This window comes from Lynx rufus, unplaced genomic scaffold (assembly GCF_022079265.1).
Source record: "Lynx rufus isolate CCGP_SWC_20201006 ecotype Redwood Valley unplaced genomic scaffold, mLynRuf1.p SCAF_5, whole genome shotgun sequence".
Lineage (NCBI taxonomy): Eukaryota > Metazoa > Chordata > Mammalia > Carnivora > Felidae > Lynx > Lynx rufus.
The window spans coordinates 151,082,804-151,109,104 of NW_025814867.1; the positions used below are offsets into that span (position 1 = coordinate 151,082,804).

Below are 26,301 nucleotides of genomic sequence, written 5' to 3' on the forward strand. Positions count from 1 at the left end.
ATAAAATCCCACCTCTCTCCCAGATGAGCATGGAATGAATATATATACAGGCAGGGAATAAAGAGCCAGTAGACATATAAAAGACAGAAGACCTTAAATAATCAAAGAAAGGTAAATTAAAACAAGAGAGTGGTAGAGAGTGGGAAACGTCATTCTCACACATGACTTTTACGACTGCAAATTGGTGAAATCGCTTCTGAGGGATGTTTTGGCAACAGGAATCAAAGCTTTTTAAGGATGTATGCCCTTACCTCACCCTGAGGAATAATAGCTGGACAGGCGTGTTAAATGTATTTATGTGATGTTTATGCAGCTTTACTTATTTATTTGTTTTAAATATTTATTTTGAGAGAGAGAGAAAGAGAAAAAAACTGTGAGAGCGGGGGAGGGGCAGAGAGAGGGAGAGAGAGAGAGAGAGAGAGAGAATCCCAAGTCCCTACGTGAGGCTTGAACTCACAAAACGTGAGATCGTGACCTGAGCTGAAACTAGGAGTTGGATGTGTAACTGACAGAGCCACCCAGGCACCTCTGTACAGCTTTAGTTGTAATAAAAAAGGGAAAACTTCCTTAAACGATAAAGGAACAGTTAAATGAATTATGGCCCACTCAACTGATAGCATACTTGCAGCTGTTGAAACAATCACCTCAATGTTACCTGATTAACAGAAAAATGTGTTCATAACAGAATTGTAAGTAAAGAAGGCATGAAATGCACCTCTATGTGTGTATGCATTAATTCCTAAGAATGTCTGGGAGGGTATATGTCAATATGAAGATATGAATAAGGTTTATCTCTGGGGACACCTACGAATGATCTGTACCTCTTTACTGTTTTCCATTTCGTAAAATTGTTTGCAGTGACCATATATCACTTTTATTTTTTTTGGATCTCTGATGTAGAGAACTGAGTACAGCTGATCCCGTAAATGTATTTTCTCTTGTGACTTAAAAGCAAATTTTAATGTTTATTTATTTTTGAGAGAGAGAGAGAGAGAGAGAGAGGCAGAGTACAAGCAAGGGAGAGGAGAGAGAGAGAGAGAGAGAGAGAGAGAGAGAGAGAGAGAATCTGAAGCAGGTTCCAGGCTCCAAGCTGTCAGCACAGAGCCTTATGTGGGGCTTGAATCCACAAACTTTGAGATCATGACCTGAGCTGAGGTCGGGTGCTTAACTGACTGAGCTGGGATCCCCTCTTGTGATTTTTTTTTTTTTTTTTTAAATTTTTTTTTTCAACGTTTATTTATTTTTGGGACAGAGAGAGACAGAGCATGAACGGGCGAGGGGCAGAGAGAGAGGGAGACACAGAATCGGAAACAGGCTCCAGGCTCTGAGCCATCAGCCCAGAGCCTGACGCGGGGCTCGAACTCACGGACCGCGAGATCGTGACCTGGCTGAAGTCGGACGCTTAACCGACTGCGCCACCCAGGCGCCCCAGTGATTTTTTTTTTTTTAATTTATTTTATTTTTTTATTTTTTTTTCTTGTGATTTTTTAAAAACAATTGTCTTGTGGCACTTGGGTGGCTCGGTTGGTTAAGCACCCGACTTCAGCTCAGGTCATGACCTCATGGCTTGTGGGTTCAAGCCTCACGTCGGGCTCTGTGCCCACAGCTCAGAGCCTGGAGCCTGCTTTGGCTTCCGTGTCTCCCTCTGTCTCTGCCCCTGCCCCTGCCCCCTCACACTCTGTTTCTCTCTCCTTCAAAAATCAGTAAACATTAACAAAATTTAAAAAAATAATGGGAGAGCCCCTGATAATCTTTTTTTTTTTTAATTTTTTTTTCAACGTTTATTTATTTTTGGGACAGAGAGAGACAGAGCATGAACGGGGGAGGGGCAGAGAGAGAGGGAGACACAGAATCTGAAACAGGCTCCAGGCTCTGAGCCGTCGGCCCAGAGCCCGACGCGGGGCTCGAACTCACAGACCGCGAGATCGTGACCTGGCTGAAGTCGGACGCTTAACCGACTGCGCCACCCAGGCGCCCCTAGTCTTTAAAAAAAAATTACAATTTTCTTGGGGCGCCTGGATGGCTAGGTCGGTTGAGTGTCCGACTTCAGCTCAGGTCACGGTCTCGCTGTCCTTGAGTTCGAGCCCCGTGTCGGGCTCTGTGCTGACAGCTCAGAGCCTGGAGCCTGTTTCAGCTTCTGTGTCTTCCTCTCTCTCTGCCCCGTGTGCTCTGTCTCAAAAATAAGTAAACATTAAAAAAAATTAAAAAAAATTTTTTTTCTTTCTCTAGCTTATTGTAGGAATACAGTTTATAATACACATGACATACAAAATATGTATTAATTGTATGTTTATGTTATTGGTAAGGCTTCTGGTCAACAATAGACTCTTAAGAGTTAAATTTTGGGAGAGTCTAAAGTTCTCTGTGTTGGCTGTAATGGGAAGGGGGTGTCTGCATCCCTAACCCTGTGTTGATCGAGGGCCAACTGTATTAACTTCTTGGTTCATAACATACTACCATTGTCAGTTTAAATAATGCCCGTCTCTTGTCTTATTTTGTTTGTTTTTAATGTTTTATACACATGAATTACTATTAAATTCAGAGCAAACAGTAAAACTTGTATAAAGGGATCAATCAAGGACCTTCATTCAGAAGTCTTTAAGAAGAGCATGGGTGTCAGATTGCAGCCACACCACTGTGCAGGGATAAGTTGTCAATAGTCCACCTTCTCACCTGGTAGGAGGGGCAGAGATAGGAATATTTGTTAGTTTGTCCTTGGAAAGTTTGGGTTCTAATTCCTGGCAGGGCTCCAACTAGTGAACTCCTGGGCTTAGTAGGTGCACCACCAAGATTGGTCATTGACACAAGTGGAAACAAACAAAAAATCCGGGCATCTTGGCTTGGATCTGTGAATTAGTTTGCTAGGGTTGCCAAAACAAAGCACCACCAACCAGGTGGCTGGACAGAAATTTACTGCCTCACAGTTCTGGAGGCTACAACTCCAAAATTCTGGTGTCAGGAGGTTGGTTTCTTCTAAAAAAAATTTTTTTTTAATGTTTATTCCGGAGAGAGAGAGAGACGGAGCATGAGTGGGGGAGGAGCAGAGAGAGAGGGAGACACAGAATCCACAGCAGGCTCCAGACTCCGAGCTATGGGCACAGAGCCCGACGTGGGGCTTGAACCCGCGAGCTGTGAGATCATGACCTGAGCTGAAGTTGGACGCTTAACCGACTAAGCCACCCAGGCACCCCAGGAGGTTGGTTTCTTCTAAAGGCTGTGAGCAATAATCCCAACTTCTCTTTTAGTTTCTGGCAGTTATCCCTTGGCTTGTAGAAGGTGTTTTCCTTTGTCTTCCCTGTGTGTGTTTCTGTCTCTGTCCAAATTTCCCGTTTTTTTTTTTTTTTTAAATTTTTTTTTCAACGTTTATTTATTTATTTGGGACAGAGAGAGACAGAGCATGAACGGGGGAGGGGCAGAGAGAGAGGGAGACACAGAATCGGAAACAGGCTCCAGGCTCCGAGCCATCAGCCCAGAGCCTGACGCGGGGCTCGAACTCACGGACCGCGAGATCGTGACCTGGCTGAAGTCGGACGCTTAACCGACTGCGCCACCCAGGCGCCCCTAAATTTCCCGTTTTTAAAAGGACATAAGTCATATTCGATTAGGGCTTACTCTTGATTACCTCTGGTAAGAACCCAATCTCCAAATACTCTTGAGCCATCTTGGTGTGGAAAGAATATGGGCTTTGCAATTACACCTGGGTTTCAATGTTGGCTTTACCAGGTACTGGGGCTATGACCTTGGGAAAGTTTTTTGAATTACTCAGAACTTATTTTCTCATCTGTATAGTGGGGATGTAATGTTGCTATGAGATTGGAGCTACCCCAGAATGTACTGGGTAAATGGAGGCTATTATTATTTGTGAGTTGGGGGGGTGTCTTTGCTTTTAGAGGTTCACTTCTATGATTGGATATATCTGCCACAGGGTCTGCTAGGGCTAAGTCTCAGATGACAGTGATGAACCTGGTCAACACTGAACTGGCATTTCTACCAGAGTCCTTCCTGCCTACCTGTGTTCACTTGTTTGGAGTCAGTACAACTTACATGTTCCTTTTTAGGTGAAGCCCTATATAAAACTAATTTTACAGCACTCCAACCTGGACACGATAGTTCATTGATCAATATTGTGTGAGGCTGTCAGGCTGGGGGTAGGGGTGTTGGGGAGAAGGGATACAGCCTTCTAGATATGAAGACCATCAATTCTTTCTATGATGCATGACTATTAGCTCAAGGTTCTGCCTCAACCTGATCTTAGCTCAAGATTCTGCCTCAACCTGATCTTCCAGATTGATTTGACTGAAGACAAGGACACATTTCCTGAGACATTGCCATAAAATTTTGCAGGTTACCTAGAAGTTTAATTATGCAAGTTTCCTTCATCACCAGCAATAAAAATTTGACTCAAATCTAGTGTTACCGGTTGTAAATGCTTAAGTGTTCTGATAGAAGTGAAACTGGTGAATCAGGGTGGGGTGGGGAGCAGGGAGAAGACGAGCCAGTGGAGGAAGAAGTTGATTGTGTAAGTTGTGTAAGGAGAAGTGTGAGCTTGGGAAGAATCAAGGTAGGATCTTTCACCTCAGTAGGGACATGCTTGGCTACTTCCTTCAAAAACAATCAAGTTGAATGTGGATTTTAATTACATTAGTGAGTCAATTTTGAGGAGCAGCAATCCAAAAGAACTTAAAAAAATTTATTTATTTTTGCGGGGGGGGGGGCGGGGAGGGGGAGGAGAGAGGGAGGGTAGGGGCAGAGAGAATTCCAAGCAGGCTGTGCCCTGGGAGGAAGTGGGGCTCCAACCCAAGAACCCTGAGATCATGACCTGAGCAGAACCCAAGGGTCTGATGCTTAACTGACTGAACCACCCAGGTGCCCCCCAAGTGAACTTTTGATAACATGAAGAATCAGTCTGAAGTAAGCTATTTGCCTGACTACTTTTTAGCTAATTTATTTGAGGTTTAGTCTGATTTTTTTCAGGGCCTGGCTAATTTGAATTGTTGCCTTATACCAATGTTCTGATAAGTGTAGGAGGGAAACGTTTGTTGTAAATCATTTAAAGCAAGTATCTTTCCTTGAGTCACATAGGATAGAGACCAGTACTTATTATGGGGCCTTTCTGTACACCAACAAGATCATATCTGTTGCTAATGTATTTGTGAACAGCTTAAAAAAACTGGAACACTATTATATGATGGGAAAATAAGCTTAGAAATCAATAAATTTGTGACTTGGTGTAAAATAACACCTATATCATCCTTTTTAGCGTAACATTTTTAAGTGCCATTTTATTAGCATTGGCACAGAATATAATTTTTAGCCAGTGGCGGTCTACTGCTTACGATGTAGCCAGCACAGCATGGCTACTAGCATATCTAGATTTTAATGCCTGGGAAGCACACCTAGCGATATTTAGCCAGGCGGAAGGGGTATATAAAATAAAAACGCACGGAAGCCAGAATATTAATGAAGAGCGGTGGGCGAAAAGAATCGGGAAGCGGAGATGGTGCATCAAAGAGGAAAACAGGGAGTTGGGCAACCAGGATACAGTAATAGCTCAAGAGGATGAATGTTGGGGGCATTCCGTTCCAGAAGGAAAGGCTGCGCCCAGAAAGGTGGGGAGGGGTTTGGAATAGGTGGGAAAGCCTGGGAGAGCGTGCACAGCCTAAAAAAGTTTTTATGATGGCTCCGTGCATAATATCTGATCGTTGGCATTCGTTGCCGCAAAAATCGAGAGGCAGGATTTAATCAAGGTGTCAGCCGCAGGGGCATCCCGGATTCGGGCGAAGCGTCCGGAATTCCTGAGATGTCTGAAACGCGGAGGCGGCCTCTTCCCCACCCCCGCCGCGGCCTCCGTGGGCATTTTCCGGCGAGGGGGGCACGCGAACCCTTCGAAGAACAGTTGAAACGCGCGGCCGTGCGCACCCGGGCCGCCCTCCCGCGGCCGGCGCGCTCCCCGGGGATGAAGGTGAGAGCCCCGGGCCCGGGCGCCAGGGGGTGGGCTTCCCGGGTCCCCGCGCGGCCGCAGAGCCCGGCCCCCTCCCCCTCGGCGCGGGCGGGGCTGCGGGCGCACGACGCGGAAGCGCGGGGTTCCGGGGGCGGCGGCGCGGAGGCCGCGCGCGCTCCCCGGGCCGCAGTCGGCGCGGGCGCGGGCGCGGGCGCGGGGCGGGGCGCGGCCAGGAGGCCGGGGAGGCGGCGGGCGCTCGCGCACAGGCCGGGCCGCCGCCTCGCCCCCCTTCGCTTCCCTTCCCTCCCTCGGCCCGGCCGTCCCCCTCCTCTCCCCTCCCCCGAGCGAATCACGCGCCCTCCTCTGACACTCGTAGCGGGCCCGAGCTCCGAATTTATCCTTCACGTGACCTGAGGGGGTTGGGTGGTTGGTTGGGGACATAGGGGGAGAGGGAAAGGAGGGAACGGAATCTGCCGTTGCCCGAGCAACAGGCCCCGCCCGCCGGCTTGGGGCCGGGGGGCGGGAGGAGGACGTCAGCACGTCAGCCGGGGTTTTGCGTTTTGATTGACAGTTGCTATAGCGACCGGGTCGGTCCGTCGCCATTTTGTTGGTTGGTTTTTTTTTAAACCCTTTCGCTTCCCGCCCGAATAATAATAAAAAGCCCCATTGGAGTGAGGCGGGGGTGGCGGCGGCAAGAGCGGCGGGGGGATTCGGGGAGACTGCTGCCGTCGCTGCTGCTGATCGCGGCCCAGGTCGGGCTCTGGGAGCGGACACCTCGAGCGGGGGGTGCGGGCGCCGCCGCCGCCGCCGCCGCTTCTGCTGCTGCTGTTCCTGCTGCTGCTGTTGGTGCCGCTGCCGCCGCCGGCGAGCGGGCGGGACCGGTGTGAGTGTGAGAGTGTGTGTGAGTGAGCGTGTGCGAGGGCGAGTGTGCGTGCGTGTGTGTGTGTGTGAGTGTGTGTGTGTGTCTGTCTGTCTGTGCGGGGACTCGGGGGCGGGCGGTTCGGGCTCTCCTGGCGGAGGAGCCGCCGCCGCCGCCGCCGCCGCCGCCGCCGCTCGGGCCCCGGCGCTTCTCGCTGCGCAGGTTTGGAGCGCGCGCCATTTTGTGAGATTTACAAAATCCTCTTCGGGAAGAAGCCGCCGGGAGCGGCCGCGACTCGGCGCCCGGCCTCGCCGCCGCCGCCCTCCGCGCCGCGCCGGGCCGCGCGGCCCCGCCGCCGGGAGTCGGGGTCCGGGGACTGCGGTATTTGCCGGGGAGGGGGCTGTCGCCTCCCCGGCCCCGGGCGCCGCTGGAACCGCGGAGCCGGAGAGAGACTGAGAAGGCTGCGGCTCGGCCGCGGAGCCGGGAGCGCCGGGGGCGGAGAGAAGCGGCCGGGGCGGCGCTGGCTGCGGAGGCCGCGGCGGGAGCGCAGCGGCGGGAGCCCGAGGCTGAGACTCACCGGAGGGAGCGGCGCGAGCGCCCCGCCATCGTCCCGGTGAGTGTCCGGCCCGGCCGCGGCCCCGCCCGGCCCGGCGCCCGGCTCCCCCCGCGGCCTGCAGCCGGGCCCGCGCCGAGGCCGGCCGGGCGGAGGGAGGGACCTGCCATTTTAGGAGGAGGCGCCGCGGCCCGGGGCCGGCCGCCGGGGGAGGGAGCCCGACAGGCCTGGTCCCGGAGGAGAGGCGGGTGCGAGCGGAGGGAAAGTTGCGGAGGGTGGGAGCAGGGGCCACGGCCTCCCGGGAGCCAGGGCCTGGGGGCCGGAGAAAGCGCCAGACCTTCACTGGTCGCCCGAGCGGAGGGGAGGAGGTTGTCTTCCTCCTCCTCCTCCTCCTCCTCTTCCTCCTCATCCTCTTCCCCCAGCTCCTCCCTCGTCCCTCCTCTCGGTCCCCACCAGTGTGGGATCCGCCGGGGTTCTCCGCAAGGACAATGCACGGGTTAAGAAAATGGGGCTGGCTGCTGGGCGAGGCGCCGGGGAAGGTCGGGAGCCGGGTCCCTCAGCGGCCCTTGGGGTGTGTGCCGGAGCGAGGGCACTCGGCGTGCTCCGAAGTTGTGCAGTGAGTGCAAGTGATCCCGGCCCCTCGAGGTGGAGTAATGACCTGTTTAGCAGCCGGAGGAGTTGGTGGTTGAGAATGCGTAAATTATAATTGATACCTGGCTATTGCAACGAAACTTCACAAGTCTATTTACAGGCACAAACCCGCTCTCGTTTGGATCCACCAAAGCTGCCGAATTTGTTAACACCTCTCGAAAGGCCCCTCCCTAGTCTGAAATAGTTAAAAATGGCAAAATTAGTGAGTGATTCTGGCTAATGGGCTGTGCTTTTCGTCCAGCACTAGATTATATGGTCCTCGTAATCTAGGTGCAGCACTTGAATGCCAGCACCGTTTGGTTTTTGAATTCCGCCCAAGTTGTTAGAAAATACACCGTATGGCATTGTTTTCACACGCATGTTTTAAAGATTAGGACGAAGGGTACCAGGCAGTATTGTCAGGGTTTTACATGTATGAACTTGCTTTTCCTACCGGTAGGAACTGTTAACCCATTTCACAGGTGAGGAAACTGAGCTGTGACTCATCCAAGGTCATACAGCTGGGACTCCAGGAGCCAGGAGTCTGTAGCCAGCCTGGGCTCATAATCACTAGGTTATAACCGATTATTATAAACACTGGCAAATTTTGGAGCGATCTGTGTGTAATGACTCAGGGTTCTAACCCAGAGATTGTGCCCCTGGCAGTGTTGAGCATGGAATTAACTTTGTCTTTGCGGAAGTGGAAAGATTGAAAGGAGACCCTCTTAAAGAAACTTGTCAGATCTTCCCTCCACCCTCCCCACCACCTCCCCCCCCCCCAAAAAAAAACCCAACTATGTAGGCAGTTCTTGAATGGAAGGAATTAAGAAATATTTTTTGGTGCGTTTTGTTCTTCACACTTAATTTTAACTGTAGGCATCACTTAAGTATTGATGAGTCATGAGAAAGTTTTGTGTAAAGTTATTTTTAGGAATTTTTAAATCTTTGAATAGATTTCCTGTATGACCTCTTGTACCTTACATACACAAAATGTTTAAGAATGGATATATTTAATTTGATTTGGGGGAGTTCTAATAATTCAGTGGAATTACCTTTAGGTTTTGTTTTCCTAAATTTGTCATGTCTTGATTGTTTAGTTACCTTGAGAGAAATAATTATCTTCAGACAGACTATAAATGTGAGACTAGAAGATAGTTTCAAAGAAACAGCAGTTAAGAGAAAAGTTTACTCGGTTACAGTTAAGATTTTTAATATACACATGACTTACACTTAAAGTACCCCAGTGCTTTTGGAAGATTCGTCTTAAAAGAGCCTCGGTGCTTGTGTTGGCTGTCCAAATTCATTTACACTTCCAACCTTATCAGAAAGTTAAGGACTCCTGTTAACATGTGTACCAAGTTCTGTTGTAAAACAGTATAAAAAGTTCATAAGAGGCATAAGCTCAGAAAGTCATTATTCTAGGGTCACCTCTGTGTAAGGTAGCAGGCACGCTTTAAAATCTAAAAATGATTATGATTTGAAGGAATAAACTTGAATGAATGGATGGTCATTATTGGTAGGGGATGGGAAGTGGAGCTGGTGGGATCTTTGTTATAAGGAATTTGGGTATAAGATTCTTAAACATGTTTTAAAGACATTTTGGTGGGACTTATTAGAAACTTAAGAGATACACAGAATTACTGTGTGTTGGGATTCAAAAATTAACCCGTTAGTCCAGTCTTTTAGGGGAACTGATGTTCAAAATAAATGAAAATACTCCATTTTAATGCAGTGTCTTGTTTGGGAATGTGTATAGTAAAAAAAAAAAAAAAAAAAAAAAATCCTTGGTTAGTATATTTTTACCTCCTAGAATATTGTCAGATGACTGTCCTGTGGGTTTCAGTTTATGGAGAGTTATTGTGTTGATGACTTAAAGATTGGGGGGGTGGTTAGGGAACTGGTATTTAAAGAATTTACATACATAGGTTTTTATAGTGCTGTGAATATTTATCTGCCAAAGCAAAGTCAAAGACAACTTACAACAGAAGTTATAGAAGGACCGTTGGCTTGCATTTTGTTTTGAAACTAATATGCAAAAAAACGAATATGCTAATTTGTATCGAATTTTGGGTACTACTTGAAAACATTTTTTTTTTTTAAATAAAGCTTAGCTACTTAGATTACTAAGGATGTTTTTACATGTGTGTTTATGGTTGGTAAGTATCTAGTTTGGGGAAGAAAATTTGGATAGAAGTAACTTTATTATGAGTGCAAAGGGAATTGCTTAGTAAAAGTAAGTTTAATAGGAGTCTTCATTTTTGACTTTCTTTGTATTTGTGATAAAGGTGTCAATCTTTTTGCTTCAGAATTAGCTTCTCTCTCACTTCAAAGAACTTTCACATTTCCTACGCCCACACCCCCAAGCAATTTCTCTCATTGCCCCAAGAAAAAAAATGAAACATTTGAACCCAGCAAAACGCAGAAACTTCCAGGAAGAGTCTTTATAAAGAACTTAGCACTTACACAGAATTTTATTGCTCTTACAATTTTGTTGTATTCCTTATCAGTAATTCCAGCTATGAGCTAAGAATCTCTACTTTCTGTTGAGTGTTTTGGTAGGTCTACCTGTTTTCTATTTACAAGTAAAAATATTACTTGAAGTTATCAAACACGGTCACCTGAAACTTGGTGCTAACACAGTTGGCCTTGTCAAGGTATCGTGGGACTTGAGTATACACTGTGATTATGCCTGTAAAAAAATTTTTTTTGAACATTTATTTATTTTTGGGAGACAGACAAAACATGAGTGGGTCGGGGGGCAACAGAGAGAGAGGGAGACACAGAATCCGAAGCAGGCTCCAGGCTCTGAGGTGTCAGCACAGAGATGGACACAGGGCTCAAACTCCGGAACTTTGAGATCATGACCTGAGCTGAAGTCAGATGCCTAACTGAATGAGCCACCCAGGTACCCCTATGCCTTTTAAAAGACTTCTTACCGTGTATTATCTTCACCGTTGGTCAGTGTTTTGATGGCTAGAGAAATTGTGGTAATTCCTAACCACAGCTTATACAGTTTTTGAGTAAAAATTTTGGGAGGCTAAAGTTTTTGTTTAATTACTTGGAAAAGAATCATCAAATTATTTCAGGTTATCTAAAACTTCTCAGTTGCCCCTAAATGAATAAATTTTTTGAAATCTTGCCTGCAGTGTTAAGCTGGAGCTGTGAAGTTTATCGTTGGTTATGTGAAAATGAAATGTTGGCTTCACAGGACAAAATAATTAATCAAAGATTCGTATTAGGTAATTAAAGACAAGTTGTGTTCCTAACTTAGTGGCTACAGGCAGCCTGAGTTTCATTTTTTAGTGTATGGAAAGAACATGGTTTGGGAGTATTGCATTATATAGGCCAGCTAAACATTTTTCAGAAGTTAAGCTTTTGCTTTGAAATCTTTTCAGAATTGTATAACGAGTTAAAATTTTCTTTTGGAGATAATAACTTATAGTACGTTGAATGTCTAAAGTGATGTGGTTCCTGGTGGGCATACTTTGTGCTAATGTAGAACCACTTTTGGGATTTTTGACAGTTGATTTTTCTACCAGAGCTACGCACCTCTGTTCTAGAAGGGGATTTTTGTTTTATTTTATTTTGTTTTATTTTACTTTATTTTATTTTATTTTTACTTTATTAAAAAAAATCTTTTTTTTTTTTTCCTTTTTAACTTTTATTCAGGTTTTGAGAGACAGGGACAGAGCAGGAACAGGGGAGGGGCAGAGAGAGAGAGAGAGAGACACACACACACACACACACACACACACACACACACACACACACACACAGAATCCAAAGCAGGCCCCAGGCTCAGAGCTGTCAGCTCAGAGCCCGACGCAGGGCTCAAACTCATGAATGGTGAGATCATGACCTGAGCCTATGACCTGAGCTGAAGGCAGATGCTTAACTGACTGAGCCACCCAGGTGTCCCTTAAAAAATCTTTATAAATGTTTATTCAGTTTTTGAGAAAGAGAGACATACAGAGCTTAAGGGGGGGGGGAGCAGACAGAGAGGGAGACACAGAACCTGAAGCAGCGTCCAGGTGCTGAGCTGTCGGCACAGAGCCCAGTGCTGGGCTTGAACTCCCAAACTGAGATTAAGACCTGAGCTGAAGTCAGATGCTTAACTGAGCCACCCAGGTGCCCCTAGAAGGAGATTTTGAAAAATTTATAGTACCATTAAAGTTTTAACAAGGTACCTACCTTTTGCTTGAGGGATATATGCTCATATGTAATACTGCATGATAGCTTAAAATGTATTTTTACTTTAGAATTGTTATGAATTTTCTGTTCCCATAATTAAAATGCTTGTGTAAATCAGTGGGGAGGAGCTTAGGGATCTGGTTTAACATGGAACAAATCTGGTTTTCAACATCCCTTTTATTTTACATAACATCCCTGTTCATTAAGTAACCCTGTAATTTTTCTAAGTATATCAAATTTCCAATGACAAGAGTTGATTTTTCTTTTTTAACTTTTATGGATATTTGTGGTTAGGGTTTGCATCTGACACCCGTCCAAAATGCGCATAATGTCTAGTTATAGATGGCCATTGGGACAGCGTGGTCCTGTGGACAGAGTACAGGCCTGTGAGATGGTGCTGGGCAGAGGCTCCAGAGTCAGGCAGATCCGGAATCTCAGCAGGTCCTGCCACTCACTGGCCATGTGATTTTGCTAAGCATTGGTTTCTTACTCTGTAACACGGGGTTTGTGATAGTTCCCATAGGGCTCTTGTGAAGGTTGGGGCAACACATGCACATTTCTTGATAGCTTTCTCCTCTCGCTTCTCCCTCTTTTTCCTCCTCCATTCATACTCATGGTTATGGTCCCAGGATAAATGCTATTTCTTCAGAGAGGCTTTCCCCCAAACCCCAGTCTAGGTAGGGTTCTTTGGCTGTGCGTTCTTATAGGACTCTGCTTTTTTTTTTTTTTTAATACTTATTGCAGATAGCTGTACGATTATTCGTATATATTCACAGTTCTACTTATCTAATGTCTGTCTCTTCTCTCCATTAGATGGTAACATCCACCTGGACAGGAATAGTTCTTTGATCACCCTTCCAGTACAGCAGAGGTAGATAGACGTATATGTGTATAGAGGATGGAATGAGGAACCTATCTGCCGAGTCCTGTCCTAGTACCACTCCATAATTGTGCAGTCTTGGGCAGAGTAGCTTCTCTGGGCTTGGGTGTTTTATATGCCAGACGTGCACAGCACCAGCCGCCCTGCCCAGGAGTTTGAGGCTGTGGAATGAGATACTGTAACGAGGTGCTTTGCAAAAGTGTAAAATGCCATTTAAACATAAGTTGGTACAGGAGCAATAATTTCAGTGGTGGGGTTACCCAAGAATTTATAATTAGAGTTTCAGCTTTACTGAATTAGTAAGAAGTTATTAATATTTGTTATACACTTAAACTTTCTATATGCATTAATTAGAATACAAGATTGGGCCTTTGTTCTGATTAAATACAGTAGCTTAAACAAGAAGTTTATTTCTCTCTCCTGGAAGTAATTTTAAGGCTAATGTGGTGGCTCCATGGTAGAGGGGACCTTGGTCCCTTCCCTGTGCTTAGGGAAACCCCACTTTCTGTATGGTAGAAGACCGTTCCCGACCATATCCACCATCTAGGAACAGATGTGGGGAAAGCACATCTCCTTTTAAAGACAAACCTGGAAGTTGCATACGTGACTTTTGTTCACATCTGTTGGTCCAAACTGAGTCAGGTGGCTAGCTGCAAAGGAGGCTGGGATATGTGGTCTCTGGCAGGGTAGCTGGTTGGTTGAAAATCTGTTTCTACTGAAGAAGAGAATGGGGGGGGGGATTATGAGGCATTTCCTGTCACACCTTGAAATGTTTTGGAAGAAACATACAGAAATAAACCTTGAAAAGACAACTTACTGCACTAATTAATAAGACTTATTTTCCATATTTGGTCATTAATCTTTTGAACTGTGGTGTGCACATTTAAATAGATCACTATTTAGTATTTGCAATATATGCATATATGGTCAGATTAGAAAACATGTAGCTAAACTTTTAGTAGTGAAGGAATTTTGGCACGTTATTTTACTGACACTGTTTTCTAATAGAAACATGGTTCTTGATTGCTGTGACTGTATTTTATGTAACCAGTATTTGGAGTCTCAGCTTTTGAGTTTTATTTTCATAGTTTCCTAGTATGTATTCTTATGGTATGTTTTCATACTCATACTCTCAGCAGACAATTCTGGAATAACACCTGTGTCTTGTCAGGTTTTCAGTAAATGTTTGAGCCCCTGAAGTTGTAAGGATGATAGCAGTGATGTTTAGAAATAAGTTTACTATCCAAGTATGTTCCTCTTAAGTTTCTGTGGGTTTGAACAAAGAGAGTCTAGGATTCCTTTGAACTAGAGAGTGTTATTATTTGATCTAGTGGAGACCTGAGAAACTAATGGTTCTCAAACAGGCTTCTGGAGAACTTCTCAGAGTTGTGAGATTTCCCAAGCTCAGATACTTCTCTTTCTATAGGTTTGGGATGATGCTCTGGAATTGACTTTCTCTCTCTCTCTCTTTCTTTCTCTCTTTCTCTCTTTCTCTTTCTTTCTCTTTCTTTCTCTTAGAGTGAGTGTGCATGGGAGGGGCAGAGAGAGAGAGGGAGAGAGAATCCTAAACAGGTTCCGCGCTGTCAGCGTGGAGTCAGATGCGGGGCTCGATCCCACGAACCGAACTGTGAGATCATGACCTGAGCCAAAATCAAGCCAAAATCAAGATTCAGAAGCTTAATGGACGGAGGCACTCAGGCGCCCCAGGAGTCTACTTTCTTAATTAGGACTCCAGGTAATCCTGGTACAGTAGAAACATTTTGAGAAACATTCATAGAGTTCATCTTCTTCATTTTAGGGAAGGAAATGGATGTAAAGAAGCTAAATGACTAACCAGTGCCCCAGAATAGGCTGGTCTCCAGGGCTGGTGTATGTTTTCCCGACTCCTGGTTCTTTGTTCTTTATACAAACGCAAGAGAGGACGAAATACCAACTGCATTGGGATTTTATAGGGATATGGGTCATTCTCAAATAGTTTTTTTTATGTGTGAGCTCATTGGTAGTGAATGGTTGGATCACTTAATTGTCCTTTTAACAAATAGAGGTAGTCAGATGAATATTTAAAGGTGGGAAGTTGAGGTTTTGAATAAGGTGTCATTACTCTCAGTGCTGTAGTGGACAGGGTCGTGGACGGGCAGTGTGAGGGGAGATGGTAGGTAGGTGCCTGCCAGGCACGAGGAGAAGGAACCAAGTAGGTCTTGTCCTGTTCTTACTTTCTTTTTCAAAATCTGCAGTTCTCACTGTCAAATTCTTTCTTTTAGATGAAGCGAAGAGCTGGGTTCCCTAATTTAAGATGGAAATGTTCCCAGAGGAATGTGTTTTATCTGTATATCAAGTTAACACTTTATTCTTATGAATTAGCTGGTTGTCATTTTAAAAATTGGAGATGAGCACCTGTACTAATGAGAGAGCTTTGTGGGAAGGGTGGGGGGAAGAACAGGGCACGTGTGCCCTTGCCGGAGGAGAATGAAGGGCATGTCTTTGAAAAGTGTCAGCTTGTGGTAAAGTCCTGGAAAGGTTGCTGGAGGCTTTTCTGGTGGCCAGAGGTTGGTGGTATTAGACTGACTGCTGGTCTCCTATCACTAAGAGTGTTGGTAATGAAACTGTGGATAATTTTGAGGAAGACCACTTGATTGCTTGATTGGGAGTAGAAGGCTTTTTTTTAAATTAGTGTTCATCATTCCTTTGGAGCGGTCTTATACCGTGTCAAACATATAGGAATCGTTCTGATGACCTAGGGAATTTTAGTTCCTAAAGATCACCAAGTAATAATGTCCTCATGATATAAAAAAAAAAAAAAAAAGAAAAAAAAGTTCAAGCCCTATAGAATGGTGCCTTATCACCCCCACCCCCACCCCACGCTCCGTAGGTCATAGTTGTTGTTTTCCTACCAGAAATGTCCTGTGCATGTAGGTGCAACTGTATATATATACACTAAACGTTTATTATATGTGTGTGTTACAAAGCTGTATGTTCAGTGTGGTCCTGTTATTTTTTAAAATTTAGTATTTTTTAAGGAAATTCTACCTCCAGTGTGGGACTTGAACTCACGAGTCCCAAGATCAAGAGTTGTGTACTCCACCGACTGAGCCAGCCAGTCACCCTTGATCCTATTTATTTTTTAAAGTGCACAGACATTGTGATGGATGTGTGTGTGTGTGTGTATAGTGTCTGCAGTTAAGAGCGAATGGGATCGTGCCAGACACACAGATTTGCATCTTAAGTGTCTTGATCTCTTTGGGCCGTATTTCCCTATCGGCCATATGATACTTGCTTGTTGTTTTTAAATGGTTAGGGAGTATTCCGTGTTATGGATGTACCCCAATTTACTCAATCTCTATTAAAGAACATTTGAATTGTTCTTGTATTTTTGTTTTAAAGTGTTCCAGTATACATCCTTGTGCATATAACTGTGTTCTCTAGAACACTGGCCCTAGATTACATATTTCAAAGGGAAATTACTGGTTCACCAAGTATATGCACATTTGAATATGTCTTGCGAAAGTGTCTTCTCAAAAGTAGCACCAATTTCTACTTCATGAGCTGGGTTTGAGAGTTCAGTTTTCCAGATCTCACCAATACTGGTGTCGTCAGAATTTTAAATCTTTGTCAGTTTAATAGGTGAGTAATGATGTTCAGTTGTTTGGATTTGCATTTCTTTAATTATGAGTGAGTTTGAACATCTTAAGTTGTACTCAGAGTTTTGTACTTTAAAAAACGAAATATTTATTCTCTGTCAGATACATAATTAAAAATATTTTCTGATTTTCCTGCATTTCTTTGTTCTGTTGAATGAAAAATGGATGTTTTGATAACCTGTAGATGCTTGTAATTGTAAATGCTTTGATAAATTGTGCAAGGGGATTCTTGTTCCTCATCATTTGAGTAAACGTTTGACTGGCCTCTGTATGAGGCATGCGCATCGTGGTGGTAGGAGCTCTGACTACAGAGGTGGGTGAGATTTGGTTACCTGTGCTGTTAGTGTTGACATAGCTGTTGGGTGCAGGCACCATTATCATAGTAGAGACCACGGCTGCTGACATGGAGAGGAGTTGACATGTGAAGGACTAGAAGAATGTAGAGAAGTAAGGATTCTGGGGGTTTGAGTGAGCCTTGAGGAGGAGGGACTGAGTCTTGGTGGAACCTGGGGCATTGGCAGTCTGCTGGGGGCTGTCCTGTGGGTGACCTGTGGTAGCAGGGGAAGTGAGGAGTGACTCTGGAGAATGACAGATTCGTGAGCCCCGAGTATCAGAGTGTGTGTGTGTGTGTGTGTGTGTGTGTGTGTGAGAGAGAGAGAGAGAGAGAGAGAGAGAGAGAGAGAGAGATCCTGGAGGAGGGATAGGGACGGTTGCACTGAGAAATGACAGTGATGGGTCTTACAGATTGTGAGGCATTTGATTTGGGGCAATTGAAGGAGTTTCTACAGGGCAGTGATGATGGGTCTGGGTTAGGGAGATGACAGTGAGAGAAGCAGGGCCTGCCTGGAAGGTGCTCGTTCTAGGTGTATAGGCTTGGAGGAATACGAAGAGGTAAAAGGTACAAGTCAGATGGGAGAGCCAAGTTTGGAGCGCCTTGAAAATTCTCAGTTATTTACTTTTCAGCAGGACAAGTGAATATCACTGTGTTCAAACAGCAGCGTGGCCAAATTTGTGGAGATAGAAGGGAGAGAATTGAACTTAGGTAGCAGTACGGTACCGGAATGATTGGTTTAGCGGGACGGTTGAGAACGTTTCCTCCCGAAGGCCTGAAGGAACTGTCAAGGAACAGAAGATGGAATTATTAGTGTAGTCAGGCTTCCATTAAGGGCAGCTGGAAATCATTTGTAGCACCATTAAAGATGAGCTTAAAAATAGGGCAGTGGGAGAAGGCAATGCTAGAAGGTGTGACTCTGGATAGGAAAAGGTTGTATCGTAATACGTGGTTTGCGAAGTATAGAGTAGCTGAACACGTGACAGAGTATCTTTGTGTTTTCCTGAAAAGTCTCATCTTCTCTTTCTTTTCACGTGTATCCTTATCAGGATACCAATAATCTAAAATGTATTTATCTCGTGAGGTGTTTGGGATTATTTATGGAGTACCTCCTGGTGCCATACGTGGAACTGGGGCCTGGGCGTCAGTGCTACAGCAAAGCCTACTGTGGGTGTCCTGATGGGAGTCAGGATCTGGTGGGAGATCTTTTGGGATCTCTAGAGTAGGCCCATGGATTTAGTCTAGGGTAGACATGAATCTTCATTAAAGGGAACACAGAGTCCATGAAATTGAGTGATTTTGGTGTTGCCTTTTGAAGGTCAATTTTTTGGTCTCATTTTAGAGTTCTTTTGGCAGTTAACTTTGAGTTAAAGTTTATTTGAATATAAATAGGACTCTAGTCTTTAAGACGAATTCTGTGTGCTGAAAAATTTGTTCCGATTTGATCATTTCTCCTTGAACAACTGTCATCTCAGTGTTTTTTGTTTTTTTTTTTAACTTCATCTTTACATCGAACACATTCATTACTGAATGACATTACTTCCATGGTACAAAAGATTTTGTAAAAGTTTTTTCAAAGTGGCAGTGGTAGGAAAATTATTAGGATCTCATTTGAGCATAACTATTATCTAATCTCACCTTTTCAACTTCCCTATAATGGTTCTATGGTACAGTTCAAAACATCAGGAAAGCTAGGTGAATTTACCTAAGAATTGGCCCGAAGGCCCGCGGTTACTCAGCAGTATTCCAGTCAGCTATGCAGAGGGAAGAAATTGAAGACCGGAGCCTGAGGATTCAGGAGAGACCGCTTGGAGGAAGGCTTCTTGCTGAGTAAGACGAAGATCCAGACACAGAAAGGATGCAGGCATGGAGGGAGAGTCGAGAAAAAAAGGAAAGTTCAATAGCATGGGCAGGAATGAAAGAGTGATCTGAGCAAATGATGAGCAAGAACAACTTTGTTTTTTTAACGTCTATTTATTTTTCATAGAACACAAGGGCAGGGGGAGGAGAGAAGAGAGAGAGAGAGAGAGAGAGAGAGCAAGCTCCAGGCTCTGAGCTGTCAGCACAGAGCCTGATGTGGGGCTCGAACCCACTGACCGTGAGATCATGACCTGAGCTGAAGTCGGTTGCCCAACCGACTCAGCCACCCAGGCGCCCCAAGAACAGCTTTTTAATGGTACATTGGGACTCCTGCTAGTCACAGGACCCCGCAACTGGATGGTGTGGCCCCAGCTCACTTCCACAGTCTTACCTTCCGGGTCTCCGGACCCCGTCTGGGCATGTGCTGCTTCTTCGGCCGGTAGTCCTCCCCTTTCTTGAAGTCAGCTCCATTTCCTCCTTCACTTTCAGCTCAGATGTCACCTTGTCAGGGAAAGCTGCCCCCCAGCCCCTGCCACCTCTTCGTTTTTAATATCTCCTGTCTTGCTGTATTTTTCTCTATAGTGCTTATTACACTTGATAATTTTTTTTAGTGCTTAGTTGACTAATGCCTTTCAGAGAGAAGGGGCAGTGGTTGGCCCCCTCCCCCCTTCTTTGGGATTGGCAAGTGTTTGGCACATACTGAGCACCAAGTAAACATTTATTTGTTGAGTGAATCAATGAACTACATGTTTTGATCTTTACTATTTGGTCTCAAGGACCCAAGAACTGTCTTCTTAAAGATAGGACTGGAAAACCATGTAGCCAGGAAAAACAATTATTTGCTCCTGGATTCCTTTAACAATGCCTGTGAAATACCTACTGTTTGTGAGAAGCCAGATGTTAGGAATATGGAATAGAAACATCGTGCCTTTTTATTTTTTATTAAAGTTTATTTGACTATGCTGTATTGGATTGTGCCTTCTTTATTAAAGGAGCACATCATTTTCGTAGTTTATTGAAACAGGTACAGCCCTTAGTGTTCATCTGAAGAGGTTTTAAAAATTGTGGAGGGAATCAGCCTGGATACTCTTCACGGTTCCTAGCCAGCAGAGTGAGGTTCATTCTCCAGTGATCTCTGGAATGTCAATCTGGCATTTGCAGTAGCCAATGTCGGGTTCACATTTAAAATAAGTGCTAGCTTTGACTTCATCTAAAAAGTGACGGAAAAGCGGAGACGGTGATTTGTTTGGATGCTTTTTGGCTTTAACTTTTTCAAGTTTGGACAACAGGATGAAAATGATTAGGGAAAGTTCATTGTATGGATGGATTTTTTTTCTTTTTTTAAAGAATGAGTTTCGTAGTTAGAAAATTATTGAAGCTGTTGATCTTGTCAGGTGAATGAGCCTTAAAAAAATTTTTTTTTAACATCTGTTTATTGTTGAGAGACAGAGCATGAGTAGGGGAGGGGCAGAGAGAGAGAGGGAGACACAGAATCTGAAGCAGGCTCCAGGCTCTAAGCTGTCAGCACAGAGCCCAACGTGGGGCTTGAACCCACAAACCACGATATCACGACCTGAGCCGAAGTCGGACGCTTAACTGACTGAGCCACTTAGGTGCCCCCAGGTGAATGAGCTTTTAAAAGTTTATAAGGGATTTGTTTAAAATAGTTCTGAAACCTTTCTCAGTGACAGGTCTGTTGTAAATATTTAGGAAAACATACTCAGAATTATTCAGTAGCTATTGAAGCTCTCCTCTCTGTGCCTGGTGTCATGCTAGGCCCTTGGGAGTGAGTTACACGGACATACACGTCCTTGCCCTCATGAGGCTTTTCAGTATAGTCAGAAGCTCCCTGGAGAGAAATGTAAAGGAAACACGTTCAGCATGAGCACTTCCTCCTTCCCTCCCTCCTTTTGTTTATTTCTTGAACTTGTTTTTGGTGGCAACATGTTAAGAGTCCTTCAAGCTACGTGTTGCTTTATCTCTGATAACATAGGAAGGAGGTAAAGGGGGGAACATTTATAGTACCATGTAAAATAGAAATTTAGATCTTCAGGGTGTTGGTAGCTTTTTAGAAAAGTTAATGTCGATCAGTGAATTTATTCTCTTAAAAAATAAGCTATTTAACAATAATAATAGTAACAACAGCTATTATTAATTGATTGCCTGCTATGGGCCAGACACTGTACATATTCATTATTAGTTATTTTAATATTCTCAGCCACTCTACAAGGTGGTTGGTCGTATCTCTGTTTTATAAGCTAGAAGGTTGAGATGTAGGGAAGTAAATTTGCTTAAGGATCATCATAGCAGATTGCATATGCTGCCTCCAGATAATAGAAAACTTAGTTGAACGGGTAAGTGCTGTAAAGTTAAACATTTAGAGAGAAAAGAGAGAGAAACATAGAGCTTCTATAATCCATTAATTGAAGAAATAGATACAAGTTCTGGTATACTGGGATTGATGCCTTGTGCTACTGGTTCATTCGTTTTTTCCAATAATAAAAATGTGTAAACGCTTTTTAAAAAAAATTGTTTTTTTTTTAAATGTTTTGTTTATTTTTGAGACAGAGAGAGACAGAGCACGAGCAGGGGAGGGGCAGAGAGAGAGGGAGACACAGAATCCGAAGCAGGCTCCAGGCTCCGAGCCGTCAGCCCAGAGCCCGACGCGGGGCTCGGACTCACAAACCGTGAGATCGTGACCTGAGTTGAAGTCGGACGCTCAAGCGACTGAGCCACCCAGGCACCCGTAAACGCTTTCTGTATTTGAGGAATTCTTTATCCTAAGGGTCTTGGGGGGAAGTAGAAATCTTCAATTTTGAAAGCCTAATTTGCTCACTTTCTCTGCGTCTTTTGGAGTTGGGACGTGGTCGTGTGACCTGGGGCCTCCAGGCCACTACCTCAGAAGCTAGTGATTTTCAGAAGCAGACACTTTGTAAAATCTGTGTCCCGCAGTGCAAGGGGATGGCAGCTGCACCTGTTTCCCGGAGGTGGGCAGCGACAAAGATTCAGCTGTAGCGTTGGGTTCCTGGTGTCACTGGCGTCTGTACTCGTTGCAGTGACTGAACCCTGTGTTGTCTCCACTGGACCAGATCTGTGGTTTGAATTTTGGGTGTTCTTCATTATGTAGCCTTCCAGTCTGGCCCTCCTGGGGTTTTCTGTGAGTTGCCTAATATGCTTTAATAACTTCCTTTTCAGTTTCAGCAAAGCCAGAGTTAGTTTCTTTTGTTTGCAACTAAGAACCTTTACTTGGATGATGCTAATTAAGGTAATTGACAATTCCAAGAAACTCCAGGGTCAGGGTCACTTGCATCTAAATTAGAATTTATTAGTGGGAACAGCTCATGTATATTAAGTGAAATAGTTACATGCAGGCTGCTTATTGATTTAATGAATTTGCTGATTTGAATTTGCCTCTTCTAGGGGATACAGGAGTGACAAGATAGACAAGATCCCTGCCCTCACAGAGCTTAATTCTGTTGTGAAAAGTAGAGAAAGCAAGAGAGCAAATAACAATGGCAAAGAATGATAAATGCCATGATAAAAATAAAGGTGGGGTAATGTGATAGATAACGGGGTGTGGGTAGGTTTAGGAGATGTGTCTTCTAAAACATTTACTTTAAAATCATTGTCAGGAGTCGTGACTTGGGTTTTTGACTATGAGGCAGTACATTCTGAATTTACCCACCTTCCGTAACCACCTAGGAAACTGGACAAAATACATGAAACAACTATTTTCAGGTATTGAACAACAGGCAGTACAGAACTGTAATCCCTGACAGATGGGGAGCAAATGAGGTGAGCCCTTTGATGGCCCAGCTTTCTTCTTGGAGGCAATTTTCAGATCTCAGTGCAGGGAGGGGGATCCCAAATAGAGCCTTTGGCCTCACTGAGTTGAGGAAGCAAAGATTGGAGTTAGGGTTCTGCTCCAGCAGAATGGTTCTGTTTTGAGGAGCAGGGTTCTGGAGAGAAGGGAGCTGGGCAGAGCATAAGTCTTCTTAGTGGTCCTCTTCAATGATTGATTGAAGATTAATCTGTGCACATGTAGGGTGCAGTTTCATAAAGGAACAGTTCCTGGGGAAGAAATCCACTGGAAAACTGTAAGCAGAACAATTCTCAGAGCTCACATAGGGCTGGGAAATAATTTGAGTACCTTGTAGCCAGAAGACAAAAGTTCTTGTTAAATGCTGTGTTCATTGAGACTCCAGAAGGGTCATGTCTTAGTAGTGGGGCCAAATTGGTCCTCAAATAAAGGCTTCTCTAGATCTCACTGGAAAATGTTTAAAAACAAGCCTCGAAAGGCACAAACTAATCTGAACGGAATGTAATTGCCTGCAAAGTCCAATACTCTTTAAAGAAATATAACAAAACCTAATACTTAACAGTTTAAAATGTCCAGCATCCAATCAGAAATTCCTGAATATGTGTAAAAGCAGGTTCACCTGGCTTATAGTTAGGATATCAGTCATTTGAAACCAACCCAGAACTGAAAGGTGTTAGAATTGACAGGCAAGGGCATTAAAGCAGTTATTGTAGCTGTATCCCGTATGTTTAAAAAGGTAGAGACTGGAAAGGTGAGAAAGAGACCCAAATAAAACCATTTAGAGGTGAAAAGTAATGTGCGAGATGAAAAATACATTGGATGGCATTAATGGCAGATTAGACATTACAAAAGAAAAGATTAATGAATTTGAAGACCTAGAAGAGAAAACAATAGAAACAGAAATGACAGAGATAATGGAACTAGCAAACAGGGTAGTTCAGATGGCTTTATGAAATGTAGGGTCAGATTATGGTTAACGTCGACACCTTCATACGTGAGTTTTGCTTAAAAAGAACAATTGTGAATGCTACCTGAATTTGGCTTGATATGTAGTTAAGAGTAGTTGAAAATCAGTATTTCAGTAAAGCACTGGAGTATGATGGACGAACTTTATTATGCAACAGCGTTTAGTTGTTTTTTGGTATGTAACAGTGTTTCTCCACAGAGTTAGAAACTTAAAACATACAGCTATGATCTCATAGTTTTTGGGGGTCTGAGGCCTGGGTACAATTTAGCTGGGTCCTCTGCTTTAGGGTCTCAGGGCTACAGTCAGGATGTTGGCTGGGGCTCTGGTAACATGTGAGGCATGACTGGGGAAAGATCTCTTTGAGACTCATTTGGTCGTTGGTAGAATTCAGTTTCTTGTTTACTATTGCACTGAGGGTCTCAGGTTGTTACTACCTGTTAGCAGGCATCTGCCCTTAGTTTTTTGCCGTATGGTCCTTTCCAACAGGGCCACTTCACTTTCTCAAAGACAGTAAAGGAGAGTGTCATCTCTTCACAAGACAGATGTACACTCTTTTGTATCATACCTGCAGAAGTGACGTCCTATCACTTCTCCTGCATTCTCTTGGTTAGAAGCAAGGTCCCGGGCCCCGGGTCAAGGAGTGAGCCATGCCACGAGGCCACGAACAGCATGAGGCCGTGTCATAGGAGCCATGCTAGGGTCTGTCCAGTGTGTAGTGGTGAAGAGTGCATTCCGTGGAGTCTGATCTAGAAACCTGGCTTTGAATCTTAGCCCTGTCTCTTCCTAGCTGTGTAAACTGAGCCTCGGTTTTCCTTTGTATAGAATTGGGATAATAGGTGTCTACTATTAATAGTATCGTGAAGAGTAAGTGAATGCATATAAAGTGCTCAGGACTTTATCCTACCAGCTCCTACTCATCTCTTCTGTCTCAGTTTAGATCTCATATATTTAGGGAGGCCTTCTCTGATTCCTCTTTGACTCCTTCTAACCTCCTGTCTACGTTAGGTTTAAAATACCGTGAACTTTTTCTTCTCATCGCTTCACACGTTTTCCACCTGAATTTTATAGCTGTGAGGTTATTTATTTATGTAGCATCTGCTTTCTTTAGCCTAAGCTGCTTGAAAGCAAGGGTTGGGTCTGTTCTGTTCACTGCTGTGTCTTCAGGGCTTGGCACATAGAAGACTCCATAAATATTTGTTGAGTGACTGAAAGAATGAGGTTAAAATGCACGTGTTGTTGCTTTGAGAAGGCGTTTTTAGTGTCACCATACTCTGTTTTCGCAGGTACTGGAGTGGTCAGCCTAAAAGATAAGTGGTTAGAAACATTCGTGGTCCTGTGTGCCCTGCCCACTAGCTAGCATGGGGAGACTGAAGCATAGTAGTCTTTAAACTGATGGTAAGGGTTTCCAGAGTGGACACTAACTAGTGGTTAAAAAAACCAAAAAAACGCAAGAGAACTAAGAGGCCTAAGGGACGAAGACTTAATAAAAATCACTCCTGGTGGATCCGAAGCAGAGTACACGGTAGGAAGCTTCTCTTCTCTGTAAATGTGCTCTGCAGACCCGTCCTCAAGATGCTGTGGTGTGGAGGAAACCCGCTCGGAGAAAATTGCCTTCCTGAAGCTTCACCATGCCCATTAGCATGTTATAGCAAACCCTCTTGTCACCCGGTAATGCGGAAGGACAGTCTTTCTCAAGCGTGCTCTGCACACTGTGTGAGTATATGCCTACCACAACCTAGTAAGGTAGTATTTTATTTAATGGATGATAAAATTTAGGCTTAGAGTTGAAGTAATTTTTCATAGTGGTTGGTAAGGTAGGATTCAAACCAGGCTCAGCCCTCACTCAGCGTTATTATTCGGTGTTTGCTTCTGTGGACTGTGTTGTTAGCAGATACTAGGTTAATTTCATGAGTGCAGAAACCATGTGTATTTTGTGTGCATTTTGTGTCTAGGACTAGAATCTTGCTTGGCCCTTAATACATGGCTGAATGTTGGCGTTTTGGTATTATTTTATACTGTGTCTCAGCTTCCCAAGTTAAATTACAGTTGACCCTGAACAGTGTGGGGATTAGGGTTGCTGAACCCCCCTGTGCAGTTGAAAATCCACAGAAACCTTTGTTTAAAGAGAGACCTGATTTATTTATTTTTAAATGTTTTATTTATTGAGATGTATTTATTATAGTACAAGTTTATTATTATAATAATATAAATTATTTATTTTATTTATTGAGTGCGAGGGGTGGGGTAAGGGCGGAGAGAGAGGATCACAGAGGATCTGAAGCGGGCTCTGCACTGACAGCTGCGAGCCCCACGTGGGGCTTGGACTCACGAACCGCAGGGTCATGACCTGAGCTGAAGTCACTCAACCGGCTGAGCCATCCAGGCACCCCGAAAATCCACATAAACCTTTTGACTCTCCTCGAAGTTAACTGCTAATAGCCTGCTGTTGATTGGAAGCCTTACCCATAACAAATAGTTGATGAACAGATATTTTGTATGTTATACGTACTATATACTGGGTACAATAATACGTGTTTCTTAAGTTTTTTGGTAGTTCTCGGCTCTGCAGTTCATCTGTGAATTTTTTCAAATTGTCACAAATCTCCAAAAAATTTTTCCAGTGTATTTATT

At 44.3% G+C, this 26,301-nt stretch overlaps 1 protein-coding gene across 2 annotated transcripts in view; it reads left to right on the forward strand.

The window, feature by feature from the left end:
- The first annotated feature begins 7,170 nt into the window (after positions 1-7,170).
- The window catches only part of DYRK1A (dual specificity tyrosine phosphorylation regulated kinase 1A), a 149,008-nt gene continuing 129,877 nt past the window's right edge, over positions 7,171-26,301 (forward strand). Inside the window, exon 1 of one of the 2 annotated variants that reach the window (XM_047098672.1) lies at positions 7,171-7,413. The gene's annotated coding sequence lies outside the window, so the exon portion shown is untranslated. The remainder of the gene's footprint in view (positions 7,414-26,301) is intronic. The other variant, XM_047098673.1, reaches the window with a different exon arrangement.